At 43.3% G+C, this 14,391-nt stretch overlaps 1 non-coding gene across 1 annotated transcript; it reads right to left on the bottom strand.

Moving 5' to 3' along the window:
• Positions 1 to 11,239: 11,239 nt before the first annotated feature.
• trnai-uau (transfer RNA isoleucine (anticodon UAU)) lies at positions 11,240 to 11,334 on the bottom strand. The gene is made up of 2 exons: positions 11,297 to 11,334; positions 11,240 to 11,275 (listed from the first exon to the last, which is right to left on the bottom strand). It is a non-coding gene; the product is annotated as a tRNA-Ile (tRNA).
• Between the last annotated feature and the right edge of the window lie 3,057 nt (positions 11,335 to 14,391).

The raw sequence follows: 14,391 nt of genomic DNA, 5'->3' as shown, positions 1-14,391 counted from the left end.
TTCATGGATTTGAGCAAGGCTTTTAACAAGGTCCAACATGGAAAAATGGTCATCAAATTAAATGCTTATACGATATTAAGACACCTGGCAAGTTGTATCCAAAATTGACTCAGTGGCAGGAATCGAAAGGTAATGGCAAATGGGTATATTTGTGACTGTTAGCCTGTTCTCTGTGGGATTCTGACCTCTGGGGGAGCCTACATTTGGGAGTCTCACCTTTTTTCTTAGTTGGAGAATATTTGTTCTGAACTCTCTTTGCTCCTCATTGAATGCCTCCCACTGCTCTAACACTGATTTACCTTCAAGTAGCTGTTTCCAATCCTCTTTTAACAAATCAAATCTCCGATTAGTAAACGGGACCTTCTCACAATTTAAAATTTTAATTCTTGGTCTCTCTTTATCCTTTTCTAACTATGCTAAATCTAACTGAATTATGATCATTGCCACTAAAATGCTCTCCCACTGATACCCCTTCCACCTACACAGATTTTTTTTCCTTAACACTACCTCCAGAACTGCCCCTTCTCTTGTTGGGTTTGCTCAGCATTGGCTAAGAATTCTCCTGAATGCACTGTAAGAATTTTGCTCCATCTATACTTTATGCACTTCAGAATCTTCAGAATTATCCATAAATATTGAATCTTAATTTCCACATTGATAAACATTGGATTGAATTTGATGCAGCTATAGAGCAGTGTCATTGAGCAGCACGAAAGGAAATAGGTATTAAATTAAGTTAAAACTACAATTATCTATCACTGTGCAGTGTGAGGGCACCTCATGATGCAATGGTCTCTACTCAAGACAAATTCTTAAAGAGAACATCCCCTCTAGCATTATTTAACTCTGCTAATATTCCCTGTTGTATTTTCAGATAAAGCTGCACCATAAAACATTTTGATGTCTTGAAAATGTGCAACCTCCCCAGGTAGCAACTGAACACTCATTCCCCAAGTGATCGGTAGGGATACTCACCACTGAAGTAATAAGAAAAAAACCCACAACCCACACTTGTACACTTGTACATTCCATACCGAAGCATCAGGACAAGTATTGCACTGTTACCAGACCTGGGTTCATCCAGACGCCCCAGAGGAAGGATCTTTATTCCAGACAGTCACTGAGGAGAGAGAAACAAAGAGAGAAAAGGAGAAAGAGAATGACAGAGCGATCAATAGAGTCTGGAGTAGATGCTGAAAGGAACAGATTCACAATTCCGTACTTTACTTCATTGAGATTGACAGACAGAAAGCAAGAAAAGACACAAAGATGTACATTTAAACAGTGCCTTTCACGTCATCAGGATCTCACAAAGCACTTGACAGTCAATAAAGTACTTTTGAAGTGTGGTTTCTTCTGTAATCTCATGACAGAGAGAGACAGAGTGTTCGACAAAAATACTGATTCAGCAGATGCCAAAATATGATCTTAAGAATTACATCTCAATATGGAAACTTTATTTCCAGGTCTGTATAAATCTTATTGTTTCTTTGATTCCGGTTCAGTAAATGTAAACCTGAAGTTGAGTGAATAAATTTGCCTCTAATCCCTGATGAAACAGGGACAAAGCTTTCCAAATTCTATCAGGTCACCTTCCAGCCTTCTCTATTCTCGAGGTTTTCCTGTTTGCTTTAACCTCTCCATTCTGGTAAAAGTTGTGAGTGAACATTTATTTTCCTGTTCACTGTGAGACCTGGCAGCAGTGGAAACAATTCCTAATGTCCGTGCGATTTGAAATTCTTCTTTTTTTGTTTATTAATTCATTATCTCGATGTGTTTATTATCTTAACCACGAGACTATGACTTCTTGTTCTCTATCTGTTTAAATGCTGCTCAGTAAAAATTTCAATCATCCACTGATTTGTAACACATGGGCACTGAGTCACTGAACAGTCTCCACTCAAGAAAATGCAGAAAGAGACAAACTCATCTTGTATTATTTTTACTCTGCTATTTTCCTCTGCAACATGTTAAAATAACGCCTTACAACTAAAATAAATCAAGTTTGTGAAGTTAAAAATCCAGTCACCTCCTCGGGGAATTGAACCACATTGACAGACATAGAGTGAAACACACAGATATGTACACCGAGAGTGAGGGAGGCCAAAAGAGAGACAGGCAGCCGGAAAGAAAGAGTGTCTCCAATTTGGCAGATTTTTGTTCCATTTCTGAAGGTACATTTTGAAATGCAAATGAGTAAATCCTGGAGGGATTGAAAGGTGCAGGATTTTATTACCTGTAATTGATGATTGGTTCTGTCAGGACCTGGTTAAACTTTGAAATAATCAGAAAGGTAGACAGCAGGACACGAGCACTCACACAGAATTCACAACAGATTGTTAAGTTTATCATCTTAACCACTCGACTAAAAATGCATGCAATAAAGTATTATACCTGGTAAATGGAGTTCGGTCATAAAAGCATCAGCAAAGTTAAAAATAATCTCGCCCGATTTGGGTTGAAACTTAGCACAAAAGCAAAAATACGGTTGCTGCTGGAAATCTAAAATAAAAGCAGAAAGTGCTGGAAATACTCAGCAGGTTCGCCAGCATCTGTGGAGTGAGAAACAGAGTTAATGTTTCAGGTCAGTGATCTTTTCAAGAGATCTCGATGTCGACTCATCTTCTGCCAATCTTCCTCAATCTGAACTCTCTGGATCTTCAATCCTTCAGCAAATAGAAACAGTTCCTCTTTAATTCTTGGATCTAAACCCTTCATTTAAGCATTCGATCAATTCTCCTCTCTCCTTCTCTGCTCGAAGATGAACAACCCCAGCTTCTCCAGTCTATCCACGGATGTGGAATCTCACATTCCTGAATTATATTTTCCTGCAGATTGAAGACGTCAAAAGCCAAAACATTTGATGTTTTCAACACGGCTGCTGAAATAGCCAGAATGTCATGAGCTTCGAATCATTTATAGATCATTTAAAGATGACTTCGAAAAAAATCACCTCGTGCTAACTTAAAATAAATATGCTCCCCAGGTTGATTGCAGTGCAATGTTTCCATAAAGTTAGAGTTATCATCTTTCTTGTATTTGGGAACAGTCCCCAGTTCAAAACCACGTTGAAACGTTTTCAAAACGCATTCCGTGAAATACTAGGAAACCTTGAGTGATAGACATTCGTCAATCCATGTTATCAAATTGCAATATATCACAGATTGTTACATTTGCTTTTCCTCTGTCCAGTTCTGTACACTCAAGCTGTCCACAGCGTCTTTCACTCAATTTCCTTTCTGCCCCTGTCAGAGCAGAAAGTCACCCTCAACGTTGAACATTACAGCTGATTTCTGTTCAAATTTGTGGGCGATTATTAAAGGATCATTCCATGCTACCTCGGTTAATAACAGCCGGTCAAAGCTTCATGTCGCACATGGAAACAGTTACATCAATTATTCACCCATTCCCAATGCCACAGTCAGTGAGACCGGGACAAGCAGCAATATTCTAAACCCACACTCTCCAATCACCCACTGTCAACAGAAAACAACAAATCAATCAGAGGGTTACTGTACATCCATGGGACACGGGACACTACAGCCCGGGCCAAACATCCTCATACTCTGAGCACAATGAATGAGTCACAAGCAATAGTAACAACTTTCGAAATCGTTCCCATGTAAAATGTGTTCATGTTATTTAAAAGCTGACTGTTCTGAAAGTGAGCACCATGGGATTTGTGTTTTTCATGTTTTTCTGTTAGGTTTGCAATTCAATTTGTGGTGGATATTGAAGAGAATCTCATATCAAAATGAGGACACAACGTAGGTAAACAATAAATCCCAGAACAATTCCTCAGTAAAATGGATTGCAATCTTTGGAAGGCGGTGCAGCTAAAAAGTGGAAGATAGGAATGATGTTATTGATGATTGAGTGGAATGTATTGCATCCTTGGGCGTTTGCTGATCAATTTCCTTTTACATCTTGGAACACAAAAAAAGCTGAGGCACCAGGAGGAAACCAACAGTTATCTCACTTTAATGAGAGATATGGCAACGCTACCGTTGGTTGCCTAGCTACCTCAGTCAATAGAGCATGAGATTCTTAATTTCATGGTCATGGGTTAGAGATCCATGTTCACTGTGATTGTTTTAAACTTTGCTGCTGCTTTCAAGGAAGAGCCCCAGCTCTCCATTCCTCCACCACTGTCACCCGCGCTCAAACTGTATCTTTCTCCAGCACGCAGTTGTGAATGTCACAATTCCTGATTTACAAGTGAAAACTGTCCTCCTTATCACTGGCCATGTGAGAGACAAGTTTGTAGATGCAGCCGAATGTGCAGTGAATGATTATACTTTAAAAGTGGGAAGTTCCAGTGCAGCTTTTGTACCAAAACAAAAAAGATCTCAGTCACAGAATGAGAATGGTCACTTCCTGGGGGACAAATAGCATCGGATCCACGTCGAAAAGGATTCCAATGACAATGATCAGATTCATTAGATTCAGAGAGAAAAACTCCGAAACTCATCCTGAACGCAATTTACATGCAGATGAGCTATGAGGAAAGATTGGATAAGGCTGAGTTTGTATTCCTTGGGACAAAGGAAGCTACGGGGAGATGTAATGGAGGTGCATAAAATTATGAGGGACCTGTTTCTCAATAGACAGGCCAGAATGAGGTTTTCATTGCTGAAGCCACATTTAGCACTGTCAGTAGAAGAAAAACAATCAAGACAGAAAGAGAGTCATGATAGGGGTAGAGTGGGAGAAAGAGTTCTGAAGTTGAACCAGAAGGTGAGAGTGAAGATTCATCATCACAAGTGGTTGAAGTGGCGACCAGGAAGAGTGGTGGAAGATGTGGTCCTCGTACATATTTTGTCAAGATGTTTTGTAGTGGAAAAGTTAGGTTTGTACATATCGTTCATTTTTTACCTTCAGAGGTTCGCAAAAAAAAGAAGGAAGTTGGAAAGAATCAAATGTGTCTGATAAATCAGATAGTTTTGTTACGAGTTGAGCACCAATAGTTACTCAAACACAAATCATGCCCGAAACTTGTGCAAGAAAATGTTTGAGTTCAGATCCAAAGCACAGTTAGAGAGACATGTCTGATGAAATGGAAATTTCAAATGCTGCTCAAGGTCAAAATCAGCCTCTGTTGGAGAAACCTCTCCTCAGACTCAGTCCAAGATGGTTCAAGGTCTTTCCACAAGTTCTGGAAATTTGAGTCAGGATAGAAGGTGCCAGAGAAGGTGCCAAGAAATGTGTAAGGTCAGTCCTAGTAATTACAGGCCAGTTGGTTTAACATCAGTAGTGGGTAAGATTTTCGTAACAATAGTCAGGGAAAATATCAATTTACACGTAGAGAGGTTCGAGGTAATTAAAATAACCAGAAGGGATTTGTAAAAGACAGATCATGCATGACTAATTTAATTGAATTTTTTGTTGAAGTAAAGGAGAAGTTTGATGAAGGGAGTGTGTTGAATGTTGTTTATATGGATTTTAACAAAATATTTGATAAGGTACCACAAAATTGTGACTTATGGAATAGGAGGGATCAGTGTCCATTTGAATAAAATATTGGCTTAAGGACAGAAAACAACGAGTCAATGAAAATGGTTGTTTTTCAGACTGGAGAATGGTAGACAGTGATGTTCCCCAAAATAGCAGAATTTCAAAATTTGCTGATGACAACATACTTGGAGCTGCAGCAACCAGTGAGCATAATATGAACAGCCAACAACAGGATATAGATAGAACATAGAACATTACAGCACAGTACAGACACTTTGGCCCTCCATGTTGCGCCGACCTGTGAAACCATCTGACCTACACAATTCCATTTTCATCCATATGTCTATCCAATGACCACTTAAATGTCCTTAAAGTTGGCGTGTCTACTACTGTTGCAGGCAGGGCGTTCCACGCCCCTACTAGTATCTAAGTAAAGAAACTACCTCTGACATCTGTCCTATATCTATCACCCCTCAACTTAAAGCTATGTCCCCTCGTGTTTGCCATCACCATCCGAGGAAAAAGACTCTCACTATCCACCCTATCTAACCCTCTGATTATCTTATATGTCTCTATTAAGTCACCTCTCCTCCTCCTTCTCTCTAACGAAAACAACCTCAAGTCCCTCAGCCTTTCCTCGTAAGACCTTCCCTTCATACCAGGCAACATCCTAGTAAATCTCCTCTGCACCCTTTCCAAAGCTTCCACATCCTTCCTATAATGCGGTGACCAGAACTGCACGCAACACTCCAGGTGCGGCCGCACCAAAGTTTTGTACAGCTGCAGCATGACCTCGTAGCTCCGAAACTCGATCCCCCTACTAATAAAAGCTAACACCCCATATGCCTTCTTAACAGCCCTATTAACCTGGGTGGCAACTTTCAGGGATTTATGTACCTGGTCACCAAGATCTCTCTGTTCATCTACACTACCAAGAATCTTCCCATTAGCCCAGTACTCTGCATTCCTATTGCTCCTTCCAAAGTGAATCACCTCACACTTTTCCGAATTGAACTCCATTTGCCATCTCTCAGCCCAGCTCTGCAGCCTATCTATGTCCCTCTGTAACCGACAACATCCTTCGGCACTATCCACAACTCCACCGACCTTCGTGTCATCTGCAGATTTGCTAACCCACCCTTCTACACCCTCATCCAGGTCATTTATAAAAATGACAAACAGCAGTGGCCCCAAAACAGATCCCTGCGGTACACCACTAGTAACTAAACTCCAGGATGAACATTTGCCATCAACCACCACCCTCTGTCTTCTTTCAGCTAACAAATTTCTAATGTAAAGCACTAAATCTCCTTCAATCCCATACTTCCGTATTTTCTGCAATAGCCTACCGTGAGGAACCTTATCAAACGCCTTACTGAAATCCATATACACCACATCCACGGCTTCACCCTCATCCACCTGTTTGGTCACCTTCTCAAAAAACTCAATAAGGTTTGTGAGGCACGACCTACCCTTCACAAAACCGTGCTGACTATCTCTAATCAACTTATTCTTCCCAAGATGATTATAAATCCTATCTCTTATAGCCTTTTCCAACATTTTACCCACAAGGGACAGGAATGGATGTTGTGGGTTCCGGGATTTAGATGTTTCACTAAGAACAGAGAAGATGGTAAAAGAGGGGGGGTCATGTGGCATTGTTAATCAAGGAAAGTATTACAGCAGCAGAAAGGACGTTTGAGGACTCGTCTACTGAGGTAGCCTGGGCCGAGGTTAGAAACAGGAGAGGAGAGGTCACCCTGTTGGGAGTTTTCCATAGACCTCCAAATAGTTCCAGAGATGTAGAGAAAAGGATAGCAAAGATGATTCTTGACAGGAGCGAGAGTAACAGGGCCGTGGTTATGGGGAACTTTAACTTTCCAAATATTGACTGGAAATCTATAGTTCGGGTACTTTAGATGGGTCAGTTTTTGTCCAGTGTGTGCAGGAGGGTTTTCTGACACAGTATGTAGACAGGCCAACCAGGGGGGATGCCACATTGGATTTGGTACTGGGTAATGAATCCGGCCAGGTGTTAGATTTAGAAGTTGGTGAGCACTTTGGTGATAGTGATCACAATTCGGTTAGGTTTACCTTAGCGATGGGCAGGGACAGGCATATACAGCAGGGCAAGAATTATAGCTGGGGGAAAGGAAATTATGATGCGATTAGGCAAGATTTAGGATGCGTAGGATGGGGAAGGAAACTGCAGGGGATGGGCACAATCGAAATGTGGAGCTTATTCAAGGAGCAGCTACTGCGTGTCCTTGATAAGTATGTACCTGTCAGGCAGGGAGGAAGTTGTCGAGCGAGGGAGCCATGGTTTACTAAAGAAGTTGAAGAGCTTGTCAAGAGGAAGAAGAAGGCTGATGTTAGGATGAGACGTGAAGGCTCAGTTAGGGCGCTTGAGAGTTACAAGCTCGCCAGGAAGGATCTAAATGGAGAGATAAGAAGAGCAAGGAGAGGACACGAGAAGTCATTGGTGGATAGGATCAGGGAAAACCCTAAGGCTTTCTATAGGTATATCAGGAATAAAAGAATGACTAGAGTTAGATTAGGGCCAATCAAGGATAGTAGTGGGAAGTTGTGTGTGGAATCGGAGGAGATAGGGGAAGTGTTAAATGAATATTTTTCGTCAGTATTTACAGTGGAGAAAGAAAAGGTTGTTGAGGAGAATACTGGGATACAGACTACTAGGCTAGATGGGATTGAGGTTCACAAGGAGGAGGTGTTAGCAATTTTGGAAAGTGTGAAAATAGATAAGTCCCCTGGGCCAGATGGGATTTATCCTAGTATTCTCTGGGAAGCTAGGGAGGAGATTGCAGAGCCTTTGTCCTTGATATTTATGTCATCATTGTCGACAGGAATAGTGCTGGAAGACTGGAGGATAGCAAATGTTGTCCCCTTGTTCAAGAAGGGGAGTAGAGACAGCCCTGGTAATTATAGACCTGTGAGCCTTACTTCGGTTGTGGGTAAAATGTTGGAAAAGGTTAAAAGAGACAGGATTTATAATCATCTTGAAAAGAATAAGTTCATTAGAGATAGTCAGCACGGTTTTGTGAAGGGTAGGTCGTGCCTCACAAACCTTGTTGAGATTTTTGACAAGTTACCAAACAGGTGGATGAGAGTAAAGCCGTGGATGTGGTGTATATGGATTTCAGTAAGGCGTTTGATAAAGTTCCCCACGGTAGGCTATTGCAGAAAATACAGAATTATGGGATTGAAGGTGAATTAGTGCTTTGGATCAGAAATTGGCTAGCTGAAAGAAGACAGAGGGTGGTGGTTGATGGTAAATGTTCATCCTGGAGTATAGTTTCTAGTGGTGTACCGCAAGGATCTGTTTTGGGGCCACTGCTGTTTGTCATTTTTATAAATGACCTGGATGAGGGTGTAGAAGGGTGGGTTAGTAAATTTGCGGATGACACGAAGGTCGGTGGAGTTGTGGATAGTGCCGAAGGATGTTGTCGGTTACAGAGGGACATAGATAGGCTGCAGAGCTGGGCTGAGAGATGGCAAATGGAGTTTAATGCGGAAAATTGTGAGGTGATTCACTTCGGAAGGAGTAACAGGATTGCAGAATACTGGGCTAATGGGAAGATTCTTGGTAGTGTAGATGAACAGAGAGATCTTGTTGTCCAGGTACATAAATCCCTGAAAGTTGCCACCCAGGTTAATAGAGCTGTTAAGAAGGCATATGGTGTGTTAGCTTTTATTAGTAGGGGGATCAAGTTGAGGAGCCACGAGGTCATGCTGCAGCTGTACAGAACTCTGGTGCGGCCGCACCTGGAGTATTGCGTGCAGTTCTGGTCACCACATTATAGGAAGGATGTGGAAGCTTTGGAAAAGGTGCAGAGGAGATTTACTAGGATGTTGCCTGGTATGGAGGGAAGGTCTTACGAGGAAAGGCTGAGGGACTTGAGGTTGTTTTCGTTGGAGAGAAGGAGGAGGAGAGGTGACTTAATAGAGACATATAAGATAATCAGAGGGTTGGACAGGGTGGATAGTGAGAGCCTTTTTCCTCGGATGGTGATGGCAACACGAGGGGACATAGCTTTAAGTTGAGGGGTGATAGATATAGGACAGATGTCAGAGGTAGTTTCTTTACACAGAGAGTAGTAGGGGCGTGGAACGCCCTGCCTGCAACAGTAGTAGACTCGCCAACTTTAAGGGCATTTAAGTGGTCATTGGATAGACATATGGATGAAAATGGAATAGTGTAGGTCATATGGTCTCACAGGTCGGGGCAACATCGAGGGCTGAAGGGCCCGTACTGCGCTGTAATGTTCTATGTTCTAACCGAAGTAAGGCTCACAGGTCTATAATTACCAGGGCTGTCTTCTTGAACAAGCGGACAACATTTGCTATCCTCCAGTCTTCCGGCACTATTCCTGTCGACAATGACGACATAAAGATCAAGGTCAAAGGGTCTGCAATCTCCTCTCTTGCTTCCCAGAGAATCCTAGGATAAATCCCATCTGGCCCAGGGGTCTTATCTATTTTCACACTTTCCAAAATTGCTAACACCTCCTCCTTGTGAATCTCAACCCCATTTTGCCTAGTAGTCTGTATCTCAGTATTCTCCTCGACAACATTTTCTTTCTCTACTGTAAATACTGACGAAAATATTCATTTAACGCTTCCCCTATCTCCTCTGATTCCACACACAACTTCCCACTACTATCCTTGATTGGCCCCAATCTAACTCCAGTCATTCTTTTATTCCTGATATCCCTATAGAAAGCCTTAGGGTTTTCCCTGATCCTATCCGCCAATGACTTCTCGTGTCCTCTCCTCGCCCTTCTTATCTCTCCCTTTAGATCCTTCCTGTCTAGTTTGTAACTCTCAAGATAGGGTAGTAGAATGGACAGAATGTTGGCAGATAGAATTTTATACTGACAAGTGTGAAGTGATGCATTTTGACAGAGGGATTAAGCAGAGGCAATGTAGATGTAAAAGCATAGTTCTAAAGAATGTGCTGGAACAGAGGGACCTGGGGGCGCAGGTGCATAGATCTTTGAAGGTGGCAAGATATATTAAGATAATAGTTAGGAAAGCATAAGGAATCTTAGGCTTCATAAATAGAAGTACTCAGTCCAATTATGGTGAACCTCTATAAAGCTCTGGTTAGCAACAACTCTGTCCTGTTCTTGTCAGCACATTTCAGGAACGATATGAGGGTCCTTGAGAGGGCGCTGAGGAGATTTAGCAGAAGGGTTCCAGGGATGGAGCATTTTAGTTACAAGGTTAGGTTGGCAGAGCTGGGCTTGTTCTCCTTCGAACAAAAGAGATTGAGGGGAGATTTAATAGAAGTGTACCAGATTATGACAGGCCTGGATAAGTTAGACAAGGGAAAATTGTTCCCATTAACAAACGGCACAAGGAGTAGTGACCACAAATTGCCAGTTCTGTGAAAAAAAGGATGTTGGGGAGTATGAGGAAGCACTGTTTTTGTATCTCAAGTGATAATGACCTGGAACTCGCTGCCCACAAGGGTGGTGGAAGCAGAAATGATAAATGCCTTCAGGAGGAATTCTGAGAAAAGCAGGCTTGCGGGGCTATGGGTATCGAGCCTGACTGCGTTGCTCTGTGCAGAGCTGGCATGGACCGAGTTGTCTCCTTCTGTGCTGGAAATAACTATGAAGTTTTGCAGGGCTCTCACCGCACGTGGCTCCTGTTGCTTTCATGCCACCTCATCCTTGTTTTCTATCCCTTCTTCTGGCCACTTCAGACGAACCTCTCTGCAGTGTGCAGCTGTTTCTCATTGCACCCCGTTTCTAAAATTCAGTGCTCCAGGTGAGGCTCGAACTCACAACCTCGGCATAGCTCATTAATTGCACTGCTGTATAAGTACCACACGCTAACCAATTACGCCACTGGAGCCACATTACTCCCCAAATAGTTTGGGGAATTACAGGCAAGTTAGCCTAACATCAGTCGTCTGGAAAATGTTCTCATCTGTGACAAAGGAAGTATTAACAAGCACTTGGAAAATCATTGTCTGGTCAAACAAAGTAAACATGTTTTTACCGAATGGAAATCTTGACTGACAAATTTATTCCAGAATTCTGAGGATGTAACTGAAAGGGCAGACAAAGGGGAACCAGGAATGTAGTATAATTGGATTTCCAAAAGGCATTCGGTAAGATACCATCGAAGATTAATATACCAGATAAAGGTTCATGGAATTGAAGTAATATATTAGCATGCAAGGAGGACTTAGAGGTTAATGGACAGAAAGCAACGAGGGATTGATGGAGCATTTTCAAGATATCTTACCGTAACTCGTGGAGTGCCTCAAGGATCAGTGCTGGGGCCACAGCTATGTCCAATACCGAGAGTGTGGTGGAAGCAGATTCGGTCCTGGGTTGAAGAGAAGATTGGTCCTTATCATCATTGATGCCAGCCTTTAGATAATTCCATTAAATCCACGTGCTATCAAGAGACGGGTGAAGGCACTGAAAATACAAAACACGATGGGCCCTGATACAATTCCAACTGTCATACTGAAGACCTGCGCTCTCGAACCAGCTGTGGCCTGAGAGAAGTTGTTTCAGTACAATTGCAAAAAGCACATCTTCCTGACAATGCGAAATTTGCCCAGCTATGTCCTGTCTACAAAAATCGGGAAAAGTCCAATCCGCCCATTAATTACCCCATCAGTCTACTCTCAATCATCAGCAAAGTTGTGGAAGGTATCATCGACAGTGCTATCAATAAACACTTACTCAGTAACACATCGCTGACCGATGCTCAGTTTGGATTCCACCAGGGGCACTCAATTCCAGACTTCATTACAACCTTGGCCAAACATGGAAAATAGAGCTGTATTAGAGAGGTGACAGTGACTGACTTTGACATCAAGGTAACATTAGACCCAGTATGGTTTAAAGGAGCCCGAGCAAAACTGGAGGCAATGGGAAAGAGAGGGGAAACGCTCCACGAGATGAAGTCATACCTAACACAAAGGTATCTCCTGGGGGGGGGGGGGGAGTGTTTGCTAGAGTGGTTGGGGAGGGTTAAACTAAAATGGCAGGGGGATGGGAAATTTTGCAAGGAATCAGAGGAAGGGGGATCAAGGACAAGAACCAAAGGGGAATAAGAAAAGTGATAGGCAGAGAAATCAAGGGCCAGAATCAAACAGGGCCACAGTGTAAAATAGTGGGAAGGAGACACGTAATGTTAAAAAGACAAGCCTTAAGGCTTTGTGACTTAACGTGTGGATTATTAACAATCTTCTTCTTTGGCCTCCTTGTCTCCAGAGACAATGGGTAAGTGCCTGGAGGTGGTCAGTGCTTTGTGGAGCAGCGCCTGGAGTGGCTATAAAGGCCAATTCGAGAGTGACAGACTCTTCCACATGTGCTGCAGAAAAAATTGGTTGTCAGGGCTGTTATGCAGTTGGCTCTCCCCTTGCATTTCTGTCTTTTTTCCTGCCAACTGCTCAGTCTCTTCGACTCACCACGCTTTAGCCCCGCCTTTATGGCTGCCTGCCAGCTCCGACAATCACTGGCAACTGACTCCCACGACTTGTGATCAAAGTCATAGGACTTCATGTCGCTTCTGCAGATGTCTTTAAAGTGGAGACATGGACGGCTGGTGGGTCTGGTGCCAGTGACGAGCTCGCTGCACAATGTATCCTTGGGGATCTTCCCATCTTCCATGCAGCTCACATGGCCAAGCCATCTCGAACACCGCTGGCTCAGTAGGGTGCATACGTTGGGGATGTTGGCGGCCTCGAGGACTTCTGTGTTGGAGATACGGTCCTGCCACCTGATGCCAAGGATTCTCCGGAGGCAGCGAAGATGGAATGAATTGAAACGTCGCTCTTGGCTGACATACGTTGTCCAGGCCTCGCTGCTGCAGAGCAAGGTACTGAGGACACAGGCTTGATACACTCGGACCTTTGTGTTCCGTGTCAGTACGCCATTTTCCCACACTCTCTTGGCCAGTCCGGATATAGCAGTGGAAGCCTTTCCCACACGTTTGTTGATTTCTGCATCGAGAGACAAGATACTGGTGATAGTTGAGCCTAGGTAGGTGAACTCTTGAACCACTTCCGGAGAATGGTCGCCGATATTGATGGATGAAGCATTTCTGACGTCCTGTCCCATGATATTCATTTTCTTGAGGCTGATTGTTCGGCCAAATTCGTTGTAGGCAGCTGCAAACCTGTCGATGAGACTCTGCAGACACTCTTCAGTGTGAGATGTTAATGCAGCATCGTCAGCAAAGAGGAGTTCCCTGATGAGTACTTTCCGTACTTTGGTCTTCGCTCTTAGACGGGCAAGGTTAAACAACCTGGCGCCTGATCTTGTGTGGAGGAAAATTCCTTCTTCTGAAGACTTGAACGCATGTGAGAGCAGCAGGGAGAAGAAGATCCCTAACAGTGTTGGTGCGAGAACACAGTCCTGTTTCACGCTGCTCAGGATAGGAAAGGGGTCTGATGAGGTGCTGCGATACTGGATTGTGCCTTTCATATTGTCATGGAATGAGGTGATGATACTTAGTAGATCTGGTGGACATCTGATCTTTTCTAGTAATCTGAAGAGACCATGTCTGCTGACGAGGTCAAAGGCTTTGGTGAGATCAATGAAAGCAACGTAGAGGGGCATCTGTTTTTCATGGCCTTTCTCCTGTAGCTGACGAAGGGAGAACAGCATGTCAATGATCAATCTCTCTGCTCGAAAGCCAAATTGTGCCTCAGGGTCGACACGCATGGCCAACTTCTGGGGTCTGTTTAAAACGACTCGAGCGAGGACTTCCCCACTATACTGAGCAGGGAGACTCCACGGTAGTTGTTGCAGTCACCGCGGTCACCTTTGTTCTTATAGAGGGTGATGATATTGGCATCGTGCATGTCCTGTGGTACTGCTCCCTCGTCCCAACACAGGCAAAGCAGTATGTCGAGTGTTGAGAGTATAGCAGGCTTAGCACTCTTGA

This window comes from Heterodontus francisci, chromosome 34 (genome assembly GCF_036365525.1).
Source record: "Heterodontus francisci isolate sHetFra1 chromosome 34, sHetFra1.hap1, whole genome shotgun sequence".
Classification (NCBI taxonomy): domain Eukaryota; kingdom Metazoa; phylum Chordata; class Chondrichthyes; order Heterodontiformes; family Heterodontidae; genus Heterodontus; species Heterodontus francisci.
The sequence above is the reverse complement of the archived record's forward strand: the minus strand, read 5'-3'. Positions and strand labels throughout refer to the sequence as shown.